Here is a 14,281-nt window from a genome sequence, read left to right as displayed (position 1 = left end):
CCCTCTCCACTTCACCCACGCAAACAGAAAACACCCACACAGGCCTGTTATACAAAGACCAGTGTGACTTTATCACTTTGTTAACTTTACAGCATTCCACCCCAGGGAACACCCCTCCTACACATAATTTCAATCATAAGGATAGGTCCTACTTTTACCCAGTCCAGGCTAGAAGCACCAGTATAGAATTATACCAGGAAACAGTACTGTTACGGTTACCCTTAGTCTCGCTGAGAGATGGACCGCTTAGTAGCCTGGATCCCTATTGCTAAAGAGGGGAGAAGCTGCTTTCCATAGTATTCTATATGAGTCTCGCAAATATAGAATAATCTCCCTTAGCTGCAGTACAGCTAGGATACCCTTCTGCCCACAAAAACGAGTCAACGCTGCGATTGAGGGTCAAACAAGAACTCAGGACTGGGATGCCCAGCCTGCTTTTTATTAAGGTTACATGCACACAGGGCACTCCCAGGGGGAGAGGGGGGGAAGCACAAAATCCCCCATCACACATTTAGATAGAGAGCACTGTCCTTTGACAGGCCACAATAGGATTACAGTACTTAAGATAACAAGTTTACAAGTTCATCTTATCAATTAGCAGTCTGGCTCCAGAGGTGATTAGACAATAGTTTCTAAAAGCTGAAAAAAAAGAGTTAACTCTTTATGAAATGAAACTTGTTACAGTTTTCTTGGAGCCCTTCTTAGGCGCTGGCTTGCTGGTTCAGGCATTGCTGCTGGGAAATAAGCTCTTCACAACAGAATAACTAATGCTTCTGTAACATTGCTCCCTTTCTGTGGAACACTCTGGCAGACACGGTCTGACCCCTTTTCGGGGCAGACTAAGGCTGTCCAGACCGCTGGTTATGCGGGGCTGAGGTCGGTTTGTCTGGACAACCCGTCGGCGTTGCCATTCTGTTTCCCAGGTCTGTAAGTAATGGTGAAATTGAAGGTTTGCAACGATAAGCTCCAACGTAATAGCCTGCCGTTATCTCCAGAGACCCGGTTCAGCCACACCAACGGGTTATGGTCGGTGACCAGAGTGAACTCCTGACCATATAAATAGGGAGTCAATTTCTTTAATGCCCACACCAAAGCCAAACACTCCTTTTCGACCGCTGCATAGCTGACTTCGCGGGGCAGGAGCTTCCGGCTGATGTAGGCAACTGGATGCTCCCCTCCATCTTCGCCTACTTGGCTGAGGACAGCTCCCAGCCCGAACATGGAAGCATCTGTATGGACGATAAAACGTTTGTTAAGGGCTGGGGCCGCCAAGACAGGAGCGTTAATTAGAGCATTTTTGAGAGCCTGGAAAGCCGTTTCACAGTGGGGAGACCACAGGACCTGTCGAGGTAAGTTTTTCTTGGTCAAGTCAGTCAGGGGTTTGGCAAGTGTGCTGTAGTCTGGTACGAACCGTCTATAGTACCCTGCCGTGCCCAGGAAGGCTAGGACCTGAGTCTTAGTGATGGGGGTGGGCCAATTGGCGACAGCTTCTATTTTGGCCGGCTCTGGTCGCTGCTTTCCACACCCCACCCGGTGACCCAGGTACTGTACCTCGGCCATCCCAAAGTGGCATTTTTCTGGCTTCAGAGTCAGGCCAGCAGCCCGGATCTGATCCAGAACCATTCCCACATGAGCTAAGTGGTCCTCCCAGGACTCACTGTGGATCGCTATGTCGTCCAGGTAGGCGCAAGCAAAACTCTGGAAGCCATCCAGGAGCCTATCCACCAAGCGCTGGAATGTAGCTGGGGCATTCTTCATCCCAAACGGCATTACCCTAAACTGATATAAGCCGAATGGGGTGACGAATGCCGACTTGGGGATAGCCTCCGGGGCCAGGGGAATCTGCCAGTAACCTTTGCAGAGGTCAATAGTGGTCAGGTAATTTCCCCTGGCTATACGATCGAGTAGCTCGTCTACCCTGGGCATAGGGTAAGCGTCCGTCACGGTATTTTCATTGAGCCTCCGATAGTCTACGCAGAACCGGGTGGTCCCATCTTTCTTGGGCACCAAGACAACTGGGGAGGCCCAGGGACTATCGGAGGGCTCAATTACCCTGAGCTGGAGCATCTCATCGATCTCCTTCTTCATTCCTGTCCTAACTGCTTCGGGGATTCGGTACGGAGCCTGGCGCAAGGGAGCTTGTCCCGGAGTATCTACCTGGTGGGTGGTTAAAGTAGTGTACCCTGGCTTCGGGGAGAAGGTGAGGTGTTTGGACTGGAGGAGTTGGTTGAGCTGCTCCCTTTCAGTGGGGCTAAGTCGGTCCCCTATCTGAACCTGCGCCACTATACCTGTGGGGAGGCTCTTTTCTAATAGGTCTGGAATGGGTAAACTGTCGGGGTCTTCCTGAGGGGAACAACATACGGCCGTCACGTTCTCTGGTCGCTCAAAATATTCCTTGAGCATGTTTACATGGAATGTCTTTCTAAGATTGTTGTCGTGGCAGCTAGCTATCACATAAGTGGTGTCTCCCCTTTTCTCTACGATCTGGTAGGGACCCTGCCAGGACGCCTGCAATTTGTCTGTCTTCACCGGCTTAAGTACTAACACCTTTTGTCCTATGGTGAAGATTCTCTTTCGGGCCCCCCCGATCGTACCATACTTTCTGTCTTCTCTGGGCCAACTGGAGATTAGCCCGCACGGATTTGGCTAATTGCTCCATTCGGTCCCTGAGTTCCAGCACGTATGGCACAATTGGGACACCGTCAGCCTCCATCTCTCCCTCCCAGTGCTCCCGGATCAGGTTTAGGGGTCCCCGTACCTTTCTTCCGTAGAGCAACTCGAAGGGAGAGAACCCTGTCGTTTCCTGGGGCACCTCCCGATAAGCAAATAGGAGGTGCGGCAGGAAGCGTTCCCAGTCTCGGTATTCCTGAGTGAACGTCTTGAGCATTTGCTTGAGGGTCCCATTGAACCTCTCACACAGCCCGTTCGTCTGGGGGTGGTATGGGGAGCTTAGGAGGGACTTAATTTTGCAAACCTGCCAGAGTTGTTGGGTCAATTCAGCCGTAAATTGGGTGCCTCGGTCGGATAGGATTTCTTTTGGAAATCCTACCCGGGAGAACACCTGTACTAGTGCATTCGCTACCGTATCCGCTTGTATGTTGGATAGGGCGACAGCCTCTGGGTACCTGGTAGCGTAGTCCACTACGGTAAGAATGTATCGCTTACCGGAGGGACTAGGGGTAGCCAGTGGTCCCACTAGGTCAATAGCAACCCGGCTGAAGGGTTCCTCTACAATGGGCATATTTACTAGCTGGGCTTTAGGGTGATCGCCTCGCCTTCCTACTCGTTGACACACATCGCAGGTGTTACAGTAAGTTCTAACGTCAGCGTGCACCCCTGGCCAAAAGAACGTGTGAGTAATGCGGTGTAGGGTACGGGTAACGGCTAGGTGGCCTGCTAAGGGGATGTCGTGGCCTATTTTGAGGATTTCTTGACGGTATTTGTGGGGCACTACCAGCTGTCGCCTACGCTGTCCCCTTTTCTCTGTCCAGCGGTATAGTTTCCCTTTTTCCCATAAGAATGTTTCGTTATCTGCCCCGCCCCCTCCGGTCTCTGCTCGTTCCCGGTACTTTTGTAAGGTCGGGTCAGTCTTAGACTCTGCCTCGAAGGCATCTGGGGTGTCCCAGGGTATGGGGCCTAACCTGTCAGGCAAGGTCGGGGTAGGTCTTACCTGTGTCTCCCGCACTGGTGAGAGCTCTCGCTCCGTCCGGGCTTGGGCCCGTGTAGTCACTGGGTCCGCCTCGTTGTTGCATACTGGAGCATAGGCAGAAGTCATGGGGCCCAAATCGTTGCCCAGTAGTACTTCGGCAGGTAAATTATCCATTAGGCCCACGTTCACAGCCCCCTTTCCCGCTCCCCAATCAAGATGCACTTTAGCTGTTGGAATTTTGTACACATCCCCCCCCGCCACTCTAACGGCCACAGTCTGTCCGGATCGCTTGTGCTCTGGCACCAAATGACTCTGTACCAGCGTGATAGTAGCCCCTGTGTCTCGCAATCCCTCGGTAGATCGCCCCTCGAGCCATACCCTCTGCCGATGGTGCTGGCGGTTATCTGAGGCAGCATATACAGGGTCTGCCTCGTGAAGCGGCCCCACATATCCCTCCATAGGGGCCTCTTGGTTAACACAGAGGGCCCGGGCCGGACGATAGGACCCAGAGGGGTAATTGTAATTCCTGGGTGTCTGGTGCGTATTAAGGGGGCAGCTAGCCATGAAATGCCCTGGTTGCTTGCATCGGTGGCAAGTCGGTCTGGGACGCTCAGAGCTGTTATTGGGTGGTCCTGAGTGTCGGACGGGCCCTGTGGGCACCGGGGCTCGGAATTCAGCACGAGGGGGTGCACGGTAAACCTCTCTGGGTTCGACCCGTGCTGGAGCTCGGTAGTTCATGGGTTCGTGAAGACGGGAGTCATAATGTTCATCGGCCAATTTGGCTGCTTCTTCTAAGGTAGAAGGCCGCCTGTCTCGCAGCCATTCCTTCCCTTGCTGTTCCATGCCATTATAAAAATGTTCTAAGAGAAACAATTGTAAAATTTCCTCCCCAGTCACCGCTTTACTTCCGCTCAGCCAGTGATTTGCCGCTCTCCGCATTCGGTGCGCCCATTCCATATGGGTATCGTTAGGCTTCTTTTCCGTGCCCCGAAACTGTCGGCGATACGTGTCCGGAGTTACAGCGTACCGTCGCAACAGTGTCTCCTTAACTAGCTCATACTGTGTCACTTCCTCAGCACCCAGAGTACGAAAGGCTTCCAGGGCTCGCCCGGATAGTTTCCCAGACAATATCGTGGGCCACTCTCTGTTGGGAATCTGGTGCAGGGCACATTGCCTTTCGAAGTCCGCCAAATATTCATCAATCCCTGTCTTGCTCTCTAGGAAGGGTCGAAATGCCGCATAGGGTATCTTGGGCCTCCCAGCATTTTCGACAGGGATGATTACCTGCGGGGCTTCAGCATTGCGGTGTGCGTTCGCTAGGTTGAGTTCGTGGGCTCGAGTCTCTCGTATATCCTCGTCCGCCTCCGCCATCAACTGCTGTACCAATTCCATGGAGGGGTTCGGCCCGTATAATGAGAGCCTTTCCCGAACAATCCTGGTTTTTTCGTCACTAATCGTGGTCGGTGTTTCCGCCATTGTGAAGCTCTGATCCAGTTCGGTCAATTCTGCGATCAGCTCTCTCCTCGGCCGGTTGCTGGCGTACCCCCCTCTGCTTTCAAGTAAATCCTTTAGGGTTGTACGCTTCAATTTTTCGTAAGCGCTCTCCATCCGTTCTGTACCTCTCCTAGGAAATCCAGGAAAATCCCGCCGCTGCCGCCAAATGTTACGGTTACCCTTAGTCTCGCTGAGAGATGGACCGCTTAGTAGCCTGGATCCCTATTGCTAAAGAGGGGAGAAGCTGCTTTCCATAGTATTCTATATGAGTCTCGCAAATATAGAATAATCTCCCTTAGCTGCAGTACAGCTAGGATACCCTTCTGCCCACAAAAACGAGTCAACGCTGCGATTGAGGGTCAAACAAGAACTCAGGACTGGGATGCCCAGCCTGCTTTTTATTAAGGTTACATGCACACAGGGCACTCCCAGGGGGAGAGGGGGGGAAGCACAAAATCCCCCATCACACATTTAGATAGAGAGCACTGTCCTTTGACAGGCCACAATAGGATTACAGTACTTAAGATAACAAGTTTACAAGTTCATCTTATCAATTAGCAGTCTGGCTCCAGAGGTGATTAGACAATAGTTTCTAAAAGCTGAAAAAAAAAGTTAACTCTTTATGAAATGAAACTTGTTACGGTTTTCTTGGAGCCCTTCTTAGGCGCTGGCTTGCTGGTTCAGGCATTGCTGCTGGGAAATAAGCTCTTCACAACAGAATAACTAATGCTTCTGTAACAAGTACTGAGAGACATCCTTGCACTAAATGACTCCTTGAAAGGGACAAATACATTGAAACATAACATCACACTACAAGAGAAGAATGCACTTGTAGAACTAGAAGAAAACCCTAATATAGTGGTGACCCAGGCGGACAAGGGAGGGGCGGTGGTTATCTTAAACACCTCAGATTATGTGGAAAAATTAAAAACACATCTTGACAATTCTAACACCTACACCAAACTCAGCCATGACCCCACACTAAAGTTCAGCCAGGAACTACTTTCATTTTTGGACACAGCACTGGAAGAGGGGCACATCTCTCAGGAGGTAAAGGAATATCTGTCAACTCAAGATCCTCTAGTCCCCACTTTCAGGGTCGTGCCCAAAATCCATAAAACCCTCACAAAACCCCCTGGGAGGCCCATTGTGGCCAGTATAGGGTCTCTGTGTGAGCGACTTGGAGCCTGGCTGGATTCTGTACTCCAGCCCATTGTAATGGCCCTTCCTGGCTACATCAGAGATAGTGCCCATCTACTCCTCCAATTGGAGAAAATACACTGGCAACCCACTTTCCAATGGCTGACCATTGACGTGACAGCTCTATACTCGAGCATACCCCACCAAAAAGGCCTGGAGGCCTTGGGAAACATGCTAAGACGGTACACTGACTTCTGACAGCTTTATAGAATTTGTAGTATCTACAGCTAACTTTTTACTGACTCACAACTACTTTGTCTCTGGGGGGGAATTCTACTTACAAAACTGCAGCACAGCCATGGGGGCCAAATTCGCCCCTGCCTATGCCAACTTATACATGGGCTGGCTGGAAATTAACACCATTTATGCCGATGACTTCCCCCTCAGAGACAATGTGGTTGTGTATGGCCGTTTCATAGACGACCTGATAATTGTCTGGAACCCCATTAATCAAAGAGAAGCCCAACATTTGGTTGACTTATTGAATACCAACCCCTTTAACTTGAGTTTTACATTTAATGTCCACCCTAGATCTATTGCCTATTTAGATTTACAGTTGATCGTAGATACTAATAATAACATAGTATCCTCTATCCACAGGAAGGCACTAGCACGTAATACAATATTGAGGGCAGACTCATGCCATGTAAAACATACCATAAGGGGCATACCGAAGGGCCAATATATAAGAGCCCGGAGGAATTGCTCTAATTTTTTACAGTACCAAGAACAAGCTGATCAAATTACTGCCCGGCTTGTGGAGAGAGGATACAACAAGACCACTCTGACAAAAACAGCAAAAGAGGTTGGTAAATTAGACAGACGTACATTATTTGCCAACACAAATAGGAAAAATAATAACAAATACACCAGTGATAGACAGAACATACTGACTAGAGAAATTGTTTTCTCCACCCAGTATAGTAGACAGTATGATGAAATTTGCAAAATAGTACACAAATACCTGCCCATCCTACAAAGTGACCACAAACTTAAAGACATAACTAAACAGCAAATAAAATGTGTAGCCAAAAGAGCTCCCACAGTAGGAGACAAAGTAAGAAAAAGCTTTACCTCAAAACCTCAACACAATACAAACTGGTTAACCCCACATCCAGGCTTTTTCAAGTGTGGACGCACATGTAAAAGCTGTAATTATACCCAGAAGAAAGATCAGTTCACTTCTTCAAATACAGGCAGGACTTTTCAAATCAAACAAAGAATAGATTGTACTAGTCAATTTGTAATTTATTTAATTACATGCCAACAGTGTTCCCTACAGTATGTAGGCCTCACCACACGTCCCCTTAAGGACCGCATTAGACAACATCTATTATCACTTGAAGAGGAAGTCCCTAGAACACCTGTAGCCAAGCATTTTAGAACACATGGCACACACATCAAACATTTATTCTCATTTTTAGGTATTGATCATAAAGGAAAGGACATTAGGGGAGGTGACAGAATCAGCAAATTGCAGAGGAAAGAAGCCTTTTGGATCTTTACCTTGCAGACAAAAAGCCCAAAAGGCATAAATATGAGACAAGATCTGGATCTATTCATAGACTAATCTACAAGTTTTCTATCAACTACCACCAAAGCAATATTACATGTACAGAGCATTTTCTCTTCTCTCTAACTAGTATAGCAAGTAAATTCCATTGCCCCTTGGCACATATATACACAAATATGAATTAATAAACAACGAAAGAGTGTTCATCGGTTTTATATATAAAAAAAATATATATATATAATGTGTTTCTTTTAAAAAATAAAAATTCTTTTAGACATATAGGTTTACTCTAGGCCACATCACCCATTAAAATGATTTTATCATTTTATTATTACCAGTTCACTAATAACAACATCTCACTTTCTTGAGGCTCCCCCCCCCCCCCAATAGCATCTATCTCAGTACATAAATTCCAAATTATATATATTGGACCTATGGGATGTCACCATCATCATAGGCCCAACAGGTGTGTAAAACACATATTTGGGTAAACACCTGGGTGCCACACAGATAGGATCACCTAGGACTGAGTTCAACAGGCAATTTACAAGTATTTACTATATATACGCCAAACGAATGTTGTCCCCAATAAACACTTACCCACATCACACACCCTACTACATTTATTTATACCATCCTGCTATCATCTAGGAACCCAACTTCCAATTAGATACCTTTGTACAGGATAGTTGATACCTGGAGCAATTATTTTGCTACCTAGTATAGCAGGAACACTATATCTCATATTTCCATAATTACCACACTCATCATGTCCAGCAATACAGCCACCATAAATCTAAAACATATAATAACAACTGATTGGCCATGGACAGTGTGGAATATTAAGCATGAGCAAGAAAAGCTCTTTAGTTCCTAAACAATAGAGTTGCTATCTTTACCCCTTCCCATCTGCATCTCCTCTCTTCTTTCTCTTCATTATCTTTTGTGCCCTATTACATATCTTTTATATATAATGTGAGTCTTGATAAAAGTTCTTTTTCTTTTATATCCCTAGAATATAACTCTGTCTATCACCGTGGTGATAGCAAGACCATGTTGTGCTTACATTTTCATGTACACCACAACCTCTAAAAGGCTAAACTCCAGCACTTAGCTCTTAGTAATATGTCACTATTACAAATAAACACAAAACCACGTTTATTATATTTATTTTATTATATCGTTTGGATTACATGCACAGCCTACCTAATCACTGTTAAATAACACTGTTTTCTTTTGAGAGTTTCACACTCAAGATTTTTCTTTTTCTTTCTCTGCACCAAATAATTGCACACCAGGTTTTATTCACACAATATCAATTAGGCTTTGCTTACATACTATTGGCTAACACCAGTATTTAATCTGACAGCAGGTGAACACCACTAGATCTCTGATGAAGCGCATGTGAGCATGCGGGAAACGCGTCAGATCCAACCCTGCACACTGTGACTGTGTATTCTACTTGACTGTTCATTAAAATAACCACTTTGTTTTTCTCTTTCCTAATACTATATATATATATATATATATATATATATATATACACATATATACACACACACACACACACACACACATACATATACATACATATACACACATACATACACACAGTCGTATGCAAAAGTTTAGGCACCCCTAACAATTTCCATGATTTTCATTTATAAATAATTTGGTGTTTGGATCAGAAATTTCATTTTGATCTATCAAATAACTGAAGGACTGCATCAAAACGAAATTAGACAGGTGCATAAATTTGGGCACCCCAACAGAAATATTGCATCAATATTTAGTAGAGCCTCTTTTACAGAAATAACAGCTTCTAGATGCTTCCTATATCCTGTAATGAGTGTCTAGATTCAGGATGAAGTTATTTGGGGCCATTCCTTGCAAAACATATTCAGTTCAGTTAGGTTTGATGGTTGCCGAGCATGGACAGCCCGCTTCAAATCACCCCACAGATTTTCAATGATTTTCAGGTCTGGGGACTGGGATGGCCATTCCAGAACATTGTACTTGTTCCTCTGAATAAACACCAGAGTAGATTTTGAGCAGTGTTTTGGGTCATTGTCTTGTTGAAATATCCAGCTCTGGCATAACTTCAACTTTGTGACTGATTCCTCAACATTATTCTCAAGTATCTGCTGATATTGAGTGGAATCCATGCGACCCTCAACTTTAACACGATTCCCAGTACCGGCACTGGCCACACAGCCCCACAGCATGATGAAACATCCACCACATTTTACTGTGGCTAGCAAGTGTTTGTCTTGGAACGCTGTGTTCTTTTGCCGCCATGCATGCCCTTTGTTATTACCAAATAACTCAATCTTTGTTTCATCAGTCCACAGCACCTTCTTCCAAAATGAAGCTGGCTTGTCCAAATGTGCGTTTGCATACCTCAAGCGACTCTGTTTGTGGAGTGTGTGCAGAAAAGGCTTCTTCCGCATCACTCTAACATACGCTGAATTGTTGAATGATGCACAGTGACACATCTGCAGCAAGATGATGTAGGTCTTTGGAGGTGGTCTATGGGCTGATTTTGACTGTTCTCACCATCCTTTGCCTCTCCAATATTTTACTTCTGGCCTTAACAAGAACTGTGCCTGTGGTCTTTCATTTCCTCACTATTTTCCTCACAGTGGACACTGACAGCTTAAATCTCTGCAATAGCTTTTTGTAGCCTTTTCCTAAACCATAATGTTTAACAATCTTTGTTTTCAGGTCATTTGAGAGTTGTTTTGAGGCCCCCATGTTGCCAGTCTTCAGATGAGAGTCAAAGAGAACAACAACTTGCAATTGGCCACCTTAAATACCTTTTCTCATGATTGGATGCACCGGTCTATGAAGTTCAAGGCTTAATGGGCTCACCAAACCAATTGTGTGTTCCAATTAATCAGTGCTAGGTAATTACAGGTATTCAAATCAACAAGATGATAAGGGTGCCCAAATTTATACACCTAATTTCGTTTTGATGCATATTGCACATTTTCTGTTAATCCAATAAACCTCATTTCACTACTGAAATATTACTGTGTCCTTCAGTTATTTGATAGATCAAAATTAAATTGTTGATCCAAACACCCAATTATTTATAAATGAAAATCATGAAAATTGTCAAGGGTGCCTAAACGTTTGCATACGACTGTATAAATATATATATATATATATATATATATATACACACACACATATTTATGTGTTTTTAACTGTATACATGTATATATACACTTATTTAAACACATGTGTATACATTCCCATTTGGGCAGATGCGGTAACTAATTCTTCCATTGCTGCTTTTTATCTTAGTTGAGAGCTTGTGAGTGCTGGACTTTTTCTGCATGTTTATATTAAATATTTTTTTGTAATTTTCCCTGTTTGGGCCTTGCACCCAGGCCTGACTGGGGTTAACTGCCTGTGTCTCTGGTGACAGTGCAGCTTCCTGAGAGTGCTGGTTTGCACCCAGGGCTGTGCATGTTGCAGGGTCATAGGATGTGGTATATATATATAATTAAAATTATATATTTTTATTATAAAGTGTATAGAAGTGTGTAATACATTATTTTAATGTATTTTGGATGTTTTTTGTGCAACTTCTATTTTTAACCCTTACACTTTACTTCAGGGGCTAGATTTAACAAGCAGCGAATGCTGCTTTCTCCGCCCGATGTTTCCAGTTAAGAAGAAGCGGTCTTACGACCGCTACTCCTTAACCTGTCCACCACCTTTTAGGTCCGCCCGGCATTTAATAAATTGACCCCCAGGTCTCAAGTTGCGCTAAATATTCTAGCAGTTTTGGCTTTCGCTCAAGCACAAGCTATAACTTTCAATGTGCACAAGCTAAAGTGTTTGCAATATCCATTGAAAGAATGGGTTGTGCTACAGCGATGTTAACCCTTCTCTGGTAAATGTGCTTTACCATGGGTTTGTAATATCAAGTCAAGCGCTAATGTAAGCACGGTCCATCGGTATTGCATATCACTACCCACACAATCATTAGCTTGCAACATGTAATCTGGCCCATAGTGTCTTCAGACTTTGCCAGGTGACTCAAGAACTTAAGATATCTTTTACACATTTAATTTAAGAACTGTCAGCAACTTTGATGATTTTTAGCATGATGTATGTATATGGCCTGTTTCTTGTTTATATGGATATCTCCCTTTTAAAGAGGGATATTTAAAATAGCGCTACTAAATAAATGAAATCTCAATACATTCAATATAATTTTTAAAGTTTAATAAAAAAAATCAAATGTACAATAACATAAAAAAATTACATTAAAAAATAAAGTAGAAAGTGCTGAATAAAAAGGCGATACTTGCACTGGATATATCCCAGTAAGATTTTTGAAGTCACGATCCACAGTTGGTAGCATATAAACTGCAACCAGGTGAGCAAGATAACCGGCCAGAAAATCCACTATGCGTTTCAAGGACACACTCCTCTTCATCAGGTGGCATGGCACTGATATATAAAGCGCAGTTTTTACAATATGTAGGATAGAGATGTTAGCTGCAGTAGAGGGTTGCACCTTTAATATAGATAATAGCCTATAATTTTCAACATTTTAGGCTCTCTTAGGTCATTGCTTAATGTTAATTACTATTCATTTCAGGCCATCATTGAGCTTCAGACACATCTAATGTTTCACATAAACATCCTCACATTAATAGGTGCATTGTATTCTATGTGTTCCCCAAGCCATTTAGGAGGTAAGTTCCCACTGAGTATTTTGCTAATTATATATACACATTTTGGACAAAAAACAAAATTTATGCTTACCTGATAAATTTCTCTCTTTTGCGATGTACCGAGTCCACGGATTCATCCTTACTTGTGGGATACTATCCTACCTAACAGGAAGTGGGAAAGAGAGCACCACAGCAGAGCTGTCTATATAGCTCCCCCCTTAACTCCACCCCCCAGTCATTCGACCGAAGGCCAAGGAAGAAAAAGGAGAAACTAAGGTGCAGAGGTGACTGAAGTTTTTAATCAAAAATACCATCTGTCTTGAATAGACAGGGCGGGCCGTGGACTCGGTACATCGCAAAAGAAAGAAATTGATCAGGTAAGCATAAATTTTGTTTTCTTTTGCATGATGTACCAAGTCCACGGATTCATCCTTACTTGTGGGATACCAATACCAAAGCTTTAGGACACAGATGAAGGGAGGGACAAGACAGGAACCACTGCTTGCAAAACCTTTCTCCCAAAAATAGCCTCAGAAGAAGCAAAAGTATAAAATTTGTAAAATTTTGAAAAGCTATGAAGCGAAGACCAAGTCGCAGCCTTACAAATCTGTTCAACAGAAGCATCATTTTTAAAAGCCCATGTGGAAGCTACCGCTCTAGTAGAATGAGCTGTAATCCTTTCAGGAGGCTGCTGTCCAGCAGTCTCATAAGCCAAACGGATGATGCTTTTCAGCCAAAAGGAAAGAGAAGTCGCCGTAGCCTTTTGACCCCACGCTTTCCAGAATAGACAACAAACAAAGAAGATGTTTGACGAAAATCTTTGGTTGCCTGCAAATAAAATTTCAAAGCACGAACCACGTCCAAGTTGTGCAACAGACGTTCCTTCTTACAAGAAGGATTAGGACACAGAGAAGGAAAAACAATTTCCCGATTGATATTCCTGTTAGTAACAACCTTAGGTAGGAACCCAGGCTTGGTATGTAAAACCACCTTATCAGCATGGAACACAAGATAAGGCGAGTCACATTGTAATGCAGATAGTTCAGAAACTCTTCGAGCTGAAGAGAAAGCAACTAGGAACAAAACTTTCCAAGATAAAAGCTTAATATCTATGGAATGCATGGGTTCAAACGGAACCCCGTGAAGAACTCTAAGAACTAAATTTAGACTCCATGGCGGAGCAACAGATTTAAACACAGGCTTAATTCTAGCTAAAGCCCGACAAAAAGCCTGAACGTCTGGAACATCTGCCAGACGCTTGTGCAACAAAATAGACAGAGCAGATATCTGTCCTTTTAGAGAACTAGCTGACAATCCTTTCTCCAATCCCTCTTGGAGAAAAAAGACAAAATCCTAGGAATCCTGATTTGACTCCAGGAGAAGCCTTTGGATTTGCACCAAAAAAGATATTTACGCCATATCTTATGATAGATTTTCCTGGTAACAGGCTTTCGAGCCTGAATCAAGGTATTTATGACTGACTCAGAGAAACCCCGCTTTGATAGAATCAAGCGTTCAATCTCCAAGCAGTCAGTTGCAGAGAAATTAGATTTGGATGCTTGAATGGACCTTGAATCAGAAGGTCCTGTCTCAGCGGCAGAGACCATGGTGGAAGAGATGACATGCCCACCAGGTCTGCATACCAAGTCCTGCGTGGCCACGCAGGCACTATCAAAATCACTGATGCTCTCTCCTGTATGATTCTGGCAATCAGACGTGGAAGGAGAGGGA

Source organism: Bombina bombina, chromosome 4, assembly GCF_027579735.1.
Source record: "Bombina bombina isolate aBomBom1 chromosome 4, aBomBom1.pri, whole genome shotgun sequence".
Lineage (NCBI taxonomy): Eukaryota > Metazoa > Chordata > Amphibia > Anura > Bombinatoridae > Bombina > Bombina bombina.
This window is presented reverse-complemented; position numbering follows the sequence as displayed.